Source organism: Aplysia californica, unplaced genomic scaffold, assembly GCF_000002075.1.
Source record: "Aplysia californica isolate F4 #8 unplaced genomic scaffold, AplCal3.0 scaffold00433, whole genome shotgun sequence".
In the NCBI taxonomy this organism is placed as follows: domain Eukaryota; kingdom Metazoa; phylum Mollusca; class Gastropoda; order Aplysiida; family Aplysiidae; genus Aplysia; species Aplysia californica.
This window is the reverse complement of record NW_004797703.1, coordinates 40,630-50,629: the sequence shown is the minus strand read 5'-3', so window position 1 is coordinate 50,629 and position 10,000 is coordinate 40,630.

Sequence of the window (10,000 nt, the reverse complement as noted above, 5' to 3'; positions counted from 1 at the left end):
TGAGCACCGTTGTTGCAACACTATAAAGTTATTAATTAGAAGATCCATCTCTTATACAACGAAGCCAAATATATGTAGAACCTTGATAAATGCCCACAAAATCAAAGCTCAAGAACTGTTTGCTGGGAATTCAAACCAGGAGCATCCTTAGTTAAATTTAAATTCCCCAGTATGACATAAGTTGAGCTAGCGTCGCATCTGATTTTACCAAATTTAAAATTGCATAATAAATATATTTTAGCAGCAGTTCTCAGGTGAGTCACCCCATGTTACAATAATATCATAGTACTCAATTTACAGCCAAGAGCAGACATGGGCAAACTACAGCCCGTGAGACATAATATCCGGTCCCTCGAACAGTTTTAATTTGACCCACGAGTGAACCTAGTAATTAATTAAAAAGAGTGTGACCCGCGGTCAATTGATAATGAATAAAACTGTCCGTATGGGAAATTGAAATCAATAGTTTCTGTCCAAGATGGAAGCAATAGCTCTAATATTTATATCACGAAACGGTAGAATTAGGCTGTCATCAATTTTAATTTGAGAGAATATGGAATTATTGGTATCATTTTAAAGGTTTTTTTCCATTTATCTTCCTTTAAGTGAAAAAAACCCTCATCCATCTAGAATAAAAATTGAGATATTTGTGATTGAAGAAGGCGGGGATCGCCTGAGTTAGAGGTAAAATGGCCTCCAAAGTCTGGTGACTTCCAAAGCTTACGTGTCCTTGGAAACATCAAATTCTCGTGTGTTTTGTTTTTGTTGTTGTGCCTTTTACCATCGTTTTTCACTCAAATCCACAGGAATTTCTGTATGGAATGTAATCTTCCTCTGTCTTTGATTTCTGCAACTTTTTAAATGCCTTTTTCTTCAGCTGGATGGCTTCCTTCACTTAGTCATTCCACGATATTATTATGGTTATTTCCCTTATCTGACCTCCTGTTTTCCTGGTGCCGCACTCTTGTTTTAATGCTCTCTTCAAGCATGCTTTGAAATGGTTCAATTCCTATTCAATGCCTCCCTGTTGTTTGGACAATTTGTGAAATACATCTTTCATACGTTTATGTGTCTTATCTTTTGTATCGCCATTTAGTTCATTTTTTAGACTAAGTTCTCAAGGGTCTCGTCATTCGTTCAAAAGCAGATTATATCGTTTGTTTCTTGATTCCCTTTCTTCTGTATCTTTGAACATCTGGTTGCTCTGTTATTTGTTTTTTTTTCTATCCTGCTTTATTTAGAAGATAGCGAAAGTGGTTGCACCTAGGTCTGGTGGCACTTATGACGGTTCACCCTAATTTAACCTGGCTTGGGCGACAAAAACGTCACCCGATGACTAGCAACGATATGTCGTTGTACCTTTTTGGAAAGAAAAAGGTAACAAAAAAAACTGTGGAACCAACAGAGGAATATCCCTCCTCAGCCATGGGGGTAAAATATTTACGAAGATACTGTAAATGAGAATGACACCAATTTGTAGAGACGCAACTCACTGAAGCCCAGTTTGGCTTTTGAAAAGGCAGGGGCTGCACTGGAGCTATTTTTGCATTAAGAGAGGTTGTGTGATATTGCCATTGCACACGAGAAAGACCTCAACATCGTCTTCGTGTACCAGGAAAAGGCATTTGACTGAGTAAACAGATGTCAGCTTTGGGAAGTCTTACATGAATATGGTATAACAGGACGGTTGCTGGCATGGCACTTTATTTTTTAAAAACCAGTCTGTGTGCTTTAAGATCAACAGGACTATCGGACTGATTCCCCATCAGCTCTGGGGAGAGACAAATGTGTGTTCTCTCTCCGCTTCTCTCCATCGCTTACTTGTATACGTTCTCAAAAGAAGCAAATGACAACATCACGGAACCGAACGAGCTTGTATTTGCTGATGACCAGAGTATATTTAATACAGATGAAGAGGAATTACAAAAACACACCACAAAACTAAGAAAGGAAAGTAAACACCATTTTTAAAAAAAATAAGTTATACAGGTCATCAGAAACCCAGTGATACTCAACATCCTTATTGGCGGAACACAACTCCAACAAGTAGAGGAATTTAGATATTTGTGAAGCATCTTCACACAAGATGGACGTATGGACAAAGAAATAATAACAAGGACTATGAAAGCAAACGCTGTGACCTACCAGATAGCACCCATGCTCAGTCACAAAAACATTCCAACCGAAGTGAAATCCCAGTTAATCAATAGCATCCTCATACCAACCTTAACATGGCCCCTAAACAAAGCACAGGAAAGAAACACCAATGCATGCGAAATGGGGTTTCTCTGCAAAACCATCGACGTCATCAGAAGAGACCGCATAAGGAACGAGACCATACGCCTACAAATCGGAATAAATTTCATTGAGTGTCAGAGAGTCAAAATGCAGTTGCGAGCGCCGTAAAACCCCATATTAAACTAAACTAAGAAAGTCAAATGGTTTGGACATCTAACCAGAATGCCCAGAAACAACTAGTGGCAAGAGCTTACCACTCCTGTGAATCCGGCTTCAAATCAAGAGGAAGACCAAGAAAGTCATGGCTGCATGGGGTGAAAAGGTCCTGGAACAACATAACATAATATCTATCTCAGACATCACACACCTAGCACAGGACTGAAACCTGCACCTTCCCTTCGACATTCTAAGGATACCAGAAGAAGGAAAAAGTTAAAGTAAAAAGTAAGTAAAATATAAGTTTATCGCCCCTATCAACACTGTTAGGTTATTTAAGAGGCGTTTAATGTCCATCTCCGAAAGGACCGAGCTAAATGGGAAATTAATTTGTATAAAGTGCCTTTGCCAAGGATAAAACGTCGGGCCGAGCTGAGGCTCGAACCCCCGAACCCGCAATCTCACTATTACGAGTCCGGTCGCTTAACAATAGTTTTATCTGGCTTGCGACTTGGACACGCTTGCTTTTACCAGGCCTATAGCTATGTCTTTAGAACGACCCACTGGTGCCTACAAAAAGATAACCGTCTGGTGTTTTGGTTTTAAACGGTAGACTGTATTAATATTTTATATTAACCCCTGAATAGGCGCAACACATATTTTCCTCTTACTTAAATATAAAACCAACCGTTATTAAATCAAGTCATTCTGAACGAGAGCTTCTGAAGTTATTCAAAAGCTGATCAAACAGATTGGATTCTGATCGCTTTAGTTTTAGATTACCGAATATTGTCAATCCCGATACTCGAAATGAAAGAATGTGGAATCGAATGTGATGGGAGAAACATTACTGATTGGCAACATCACAAGATTAGCCAGTTCTTAGATTAACAAACGCGCCTTACTTAAAGGATTCGCAGCTATAAGTAGGCACGTTACGCACTGCCAGATTACAAGTATTTGACAACGCTCCATGGTTTTGAACCCCATGCCAAGTTGCTGGGAATCTTGATAGGGCAAAGGAATTAGTATATTATACTTCTTGATGTTACGCTCTTTTATTTGGCATGCCGAAAAGAACGTCCTTGAAATGTCAGGTGGCGACGTCTGTAATATTAATTTCGTCTTTAGTATTTCTTTCCGCAAAAGTGGCATAATCTTGTTTAAATATTATTGCTATACAGCGAACAAAGATTATAAAAATTACAACTTCAACTTGTTTTGAATGAAAATAAGTAAGTGTAATTTATGCTTCACTTTCGGAGAAAATGAAGCTGTGACTGCCAATGGTTAAAGCATGGACTCATATTCTTCTACTGCTATAAAAAGAAATTATTAATAATAAACAATAATATAATAATAATTAATTGATAATTAATAATATTAAGAAAGACTTCACTGCGCTTTTTTTTCATTTTCTTTTTTATCCTTTAAAAAGGAATTTTCTCTTCATTTTTGCGAAATCTACCCATATTCCATTATTGTATTTCTTTGCAAAGAAAAGAAATCAAACTTTTTACAAAATTACTCAAAATAAAGTAAGGCAACTTCTATTTTCTTTGGCATAAATATGGTGTGGGCAACAAAGCAGTATGTTTAAACGGAACATAAAACACCAATAATTAGATTAGCCTGGTTTAATCTGTCGGATTTTAACAGACTGCAGAGATTGCTTCAGGAAACGCTGCAGACTTACAAGATAATCTGTGCATGCTTAGCCCAGAACGGATTACGCAAAAGTAATTATTTCCAACCTGCAAGACAAAACACAGAACGGCGTATGTGTGTGGTGGTATTGTTTTGTTTTGAAAAATGAATGATAATGAAAGAAATAAGTATCAATGTAACACGCCAGTGTTAGATCTACATAATATAAGAAAGTCAACTATAATGTAGAATGTTGCAAAATCATTCAGATTCACTTGTAATGAAATAGAATTGTTCTTCTCAGCCTGTTTTACTCATATCTAAATGGCCGAACAGATATTTATGTCATAACCCTGGCTGTCTCCGTGACATGGTATAATAGATTATACTATCAGCAAGGAAAGGAATTTTGACGTGCGCAGTATGCTTTTTAATTTAATTACGCCAGCTAATTTTTTTTTGTAGCGCTATCTTTCAATAATACATTGTAGCGTTATCTTAAAAACGATACACACATTATTATTGACTATTTTTTAGAAGAATGACATTTAGACGTAGCGAGCAGTTTAGGAGTTACACCAGTTAGTTAGAGTGTTTGATTTAGGGCGCTGTTGACACAATTTGGTCATACAAAAGCCTGAGCTGCACCAGCAAAATACTGATCTCCAGAAAACGATCTTTGTTCTTGCTTACTGAACCCAACGGTCGAATGATCAGAGTTAGCTACTGCACATCAGCCACAGAGATTATCTCCATTGTAATCCACTTCTTTTTCTTTTCTTTTCTTAACTTTTTCCCCTTCTTTTCTCTCCTTCTTTTTTCTCCTTCTTTTTTTAGTCGGCAGTTATACTACCAGCACCATCACCACCGCCACCACAACTAAGGAACAAAAGGTCAAACGGGAGTTAGGTCTGGATAAGCTGTGATTTTCTACCTAATCTGCTTAGGAAACCGTTCCTAGTCAAAGCTTTATTGACACATAGCCCTGCAATTGAGGGAATAGCGTGAAAATTGTTCCAGATATTCCTGAGCGTCTCGTCTCGCCCGGGCTGAAGGTCTAAATGGCTGTGCGCATTCATCCGTGTTGCTGCTTTTTTGTATTTTGTATTTTTGTTTTGTTTTGTTTTGATTTTTTACCCCCTGGCCTTACCACATACGATTTTGTTGAATGGAGCAAAGACGTGTTTACATTGACTTATCCGATTTTGCTGGATCAACTTAGATGTAGTCACCGCTCTTGAACATTCTTTTATTTTATAAATAATAGTTAACACGTCTTCTCTGCTGAAATGTTCCCACCAGCATCTGTACAGTCAAGATAAAATGTTAATCCAAGGAATATTTCATTAAACACAGAGAATTATTTTAGAACAAGACAATCGCAAGCTGCAACTAAACCAACTAAAACGTCTTTTGTGAACCAGATGAAACAATACAAGTGGAGAACACAAGCCAAGAACATACGTCTATTCAGCAGTGACGAATTTAAAACAAGACAAAATAAGAAGTAAATAAAAACAAAGGGTAACTTTTTAAAATTTAAAAGATAATAATAGTAATAATAATAATAGTAATAATAATAATAGTAACAGTAATAATAATGATAATAATAATATTAATAATAATAATAATAATAATAATAATAATAATAATAATAATAATAATAATAATAATAAAAATAATAATAATAATAATAATAATAATAATAATAGTAATAACGATAATACATAACTACCAGTGGTAGTAACTACCACCACAACCACTACTACTACTACTACTACTACTACTACTACTACTACTACTACTACTACTACTACTACTACTACTACTACTACTACTACTACTACTACTACTACTACTACTACTACTACTACTACTACTATTACTACTACTACGACTACTACTACTACTACGTATTATTATTGTTATTATTATTATTATTATATTAATATTATTATTATTATTATTATTATTATTATTATTATTATTGTTGTTGTTATTATTATTGTTATATTTATTATTATCATTATTATTATTATTCTCATTATTATTATTATTATTATTATTATTATTATAACTATCATTATTATTATTATTATTGTTATTATTATTATTATTATTATTACATGTATCATTATTATTACAAGATACTGACTCGTTCTACGAACGGCGATATAGTGATAGGAAATCCCAAAATAAAATGTTTGTGGTACAGCTTGCCCGGGATTTTGAAGCCCTGTTCAGTTTGTTCCCTGCACCCAATTGAAGCAAGGGCGAGAACATTATTGTATGACCTACAGGGAGGTAAGAAAGAGCTGACGCTCTGTGGTACATCGTAATATTTTAATAGTTCCTGAAGGGGTGCGAGAGGTACAGGTACACTAACATTGTCATTTTGACAGCAGAATGTGTTTCTTTCTTCTCTCCATCGTATGGCATTGCAATGTTCACAGATGACACTGAATTCACCACACTGTAATCTCCGATCAAATTCAATTTCACTAAAGGGCTGTGTGTTGCACGCTAAGGCCAACATTGGCCCATTCTTTCTTGACCTAGAACGCTCAAGGTTTTCCTCCAGATTCTGACTATCAGACCGTAAATTCTGATTGATAGTCGCCTTTCTCCGTTTCATATCGCTTTCACCTCTGTTTCCCCGGATTAAACAAACTCTACATTTATGCGACATCTTACTACCTTATTAACTAATATTCTATGTGCATCTTTATTCCGAACAGATCTGGATCTAGATTGACATCTTCTTGCTAACTGCTCTAAATCAATCTTGAATTCTTTGCTCTAGATGCATCCAAGACGGAATAAGAGAAGACGGGACAACAGCCTCATTTTCGTTCCAACCAGCTCCCCTTGATAACCAGCTAGCTGCGCGTTTAAAGCGTAAACAAACGGCAGGAAGAGAGAGCACACTGTTCAACTCGCTGAAATAGCTGCCTACTTTGAATTTCATAATGGCAGTTTTGCCTGTGGTTTTTTTCATAAACTGTTTGGTATTTATTTTGACTGGTTTTTGTTCACATTTTGAATATAGTGAGTTGAGAAATTTAAGGTTTTTATAAACGGAAAGCGGTAGTGGGTTGAACATGTTCAGTGACATGATGATGTAGATCTAGATCTAGGAGTTTACGAAACGTAGAAGTGGCTATTAGATCTTACAGTTTAAAAACGACAGAACAGCCTCTCACATGGTGCTCTGCAATGAACTTTACTGTTGTCTAACGGCATATACAATAGATTGGATATTTTTTTAACTAAAGATACGGCCACTGCTAGAGTCCAGCAGCTTAACTGTTGACTAGATCTAGATATCTAGATCTAGATCTAGATTAACTACACAGCGAGCTGTTCCCCAAAGTCAGAATCAATGATCATGAACTGAAGCTATAATAGGAAACAATGACACTCCTGTACAATAGTGGTCCCGTTTACACTAAGTCACTCAAGGCCTAAGTGCCCCTGTAGTAATTTTTCTGTGTTTCTTATTTAGATTTAGGCCTAGATTATAGATATCTAGAATCTAGATCTAGATCTAAACTGATTTAAAATTATAGATCTAATAAAGATCTAGATCTAGATCTAAACTGATTTAAAATTATAGATCTAATAAAGATCTAGATCTAGATAGATCTAGCTATCTAGATCTAGAAATAGATTATCTTGGCTATCTAGATCTAGATAGAGTCTAGAGATATCTAGATCTAGATCTAGATTCACTCCCACATGACAATATGGCCGTCATGTAAACATCAAACTGGACCGCAATTGTACAGGTGCACCGAAAAAGAAGCCATTGAAACAAGCACAGAAGCTTAAGTAGATCTATCTACTGTTGATATGATATGATAGTATGAATCAAGTTGCATGATATAGATCTAGAGTGTCTACGCCAATTCACAAACATACCGCTTGTCAAGAGTCGCCCTTCGGTCATTCGCCAACCACTTAAGGGCCTAGATCTAGATCTACTTCTACTTTGCGAACTGCACGCTCTTGGCTGGGAGCACAACAAAATCTAGACTCTCTAGATCTAGATTCTAGATTCTAGATTCTCACCACCCTCCCTATGCAGTGCTTTCTGGCCCCCTCTATTTCCTCCTTTCTTTCTCTCTCTCTCTCTCTCTCTCTCTCTCTCTCTCTCTCTCTCTCTCTCTCTCTCTCTCTCTCTCTCTCTCTCTCTCTCTCTCTCTCTCTCTCTCTCTATCTCTCTCTCTGTGTCTGTCTGTCTCCTTCTCTCTCTCTCTCTCTCTCTCTCTCTCTCTCTCTCTCTCTCTCTCTCTCTCTCTCTCTCTCTCTTTCTCTCTCTATCTCTCTCTCTCTCTCTCTATCTCTCTCTCTCTCTCTCTCTCTCTCACAAGGTAGGGTAACAAACGAAACACTTTGTAACACATATATTACTACTTGATTCTTCTTCTCCTTTTTCTTCTTGTTCTCCCCCTCCTCGTCCTCTAATTCCTCCTCCTCCTCCTCGTCTTCCTCCTCCTCCTCCTCTCTCCCCTCCCCTCCTCCTCCTCTCTCCTCCTCCTCCTCCTCCTCGTCTTCCTCTCATCCTCCTCCTCCTCCTCCTCCTCCTCCTCCTCCTCCTCCTCCTCCTCCTTCTTCTTCTTCTTCTTCTTCTTCTCATTCTTCTTCTTCTTCTTCTTCTTCTTCTTCTTCTTCTTCTTCTTCTTCTTCTTCTTCTTCTCCTCCAACTACACTTACACCCCCTCCTCCTCCTCCTTCTATTTTTCTATGAGCGCTCCAAACTCGCTGTGAGAAGAGGGTCAAAGGCGTGAGACTTTCATAGTTTTTCATTCAGTAATTTCTGAGAATATACTGTTCGCAAAATTTGGCCTTAGCTCCATTATTATTATTATTATTATTATTATTATTATTATTATTATTATTATTATTATTATTATTATTATTATTATTATTCAAAATTGCGTTTCTCATTCTGCATCAGAGTATAGGCCACAAACAAACACCTTCTACTTTTCCCTATCTTGGGATAGCCTTTTGATGTTGTTCCATGTCTTCCCACGTTTCTGTCCAACAATTTCCTTGACTCTTCTACAGGCTCCACATGGTCTACCTCTTGATTTTTTACCTTGTGGATTCCAATCAAACACTTTTCTTGTTATGCAGCTGCTTGACTTTCTGAGAGTATGCTCAATCCATTGCCACCGCCTTCTTCCTACTTCAACTGTGACTGTGCTCTGTCTTGTTCTCCTTAACACTTCATCGTTGGTGATTCAGTCGGTCGATCTCTTCCTCAGTAACTTTCTTAGAGACTTGTTTAAGAAAACCTAGACCCTATTTATGCAAGTCTGAGATGCATTTCGCGTCTCACATTCATGCAACAAGACTGACTTATCATTATTATTTTTATTTATTAATTAATTAGTAGTAGTAGATAATGATGACAATAATAATAATATTAACAATAATAATAATAAAGATATCTTAACTGTCCTGTTTTTCTTCTTTCTCGTCGTCCCCAAGATCCATAGGTTGATTTATCATGTACTGCCATCGAGAGGGAGGGGAGGAGGGGTGGAGGTGCCTCGTCAACCGGAAGTCAAATTTGCTTCAGTCTGTCACTTTTATTGTCCTTTGTGGTTGGTGAGACTGTTTGCCCTAATTCGATCATGCAGAACAGACTTATAGAATCCATCTGCTGTAACACCAGAAAGCGGGTTCGGTACGTTTGTTTGTAAAAAGGATGTGTCGTCATGGTAAAGATAACCTCGAGAAGTATTATATAGATGCATCTGTCCCAGCCCTCCCCTTTCTCTGTGTCTGTCTCTGTATCTGTCTCTGTTCTGTCTATGTATCTGTCTCTGTGTCAGTCTGTGTCACTGTCTCTGTCTATTTCTTTGTCTCTGTCTTTGCCAATGTCGCTGCCCATTGCTCTATTTCTGTGTCTCTGCCTCTGTCTCTGTTTTATCAGTATATATATATA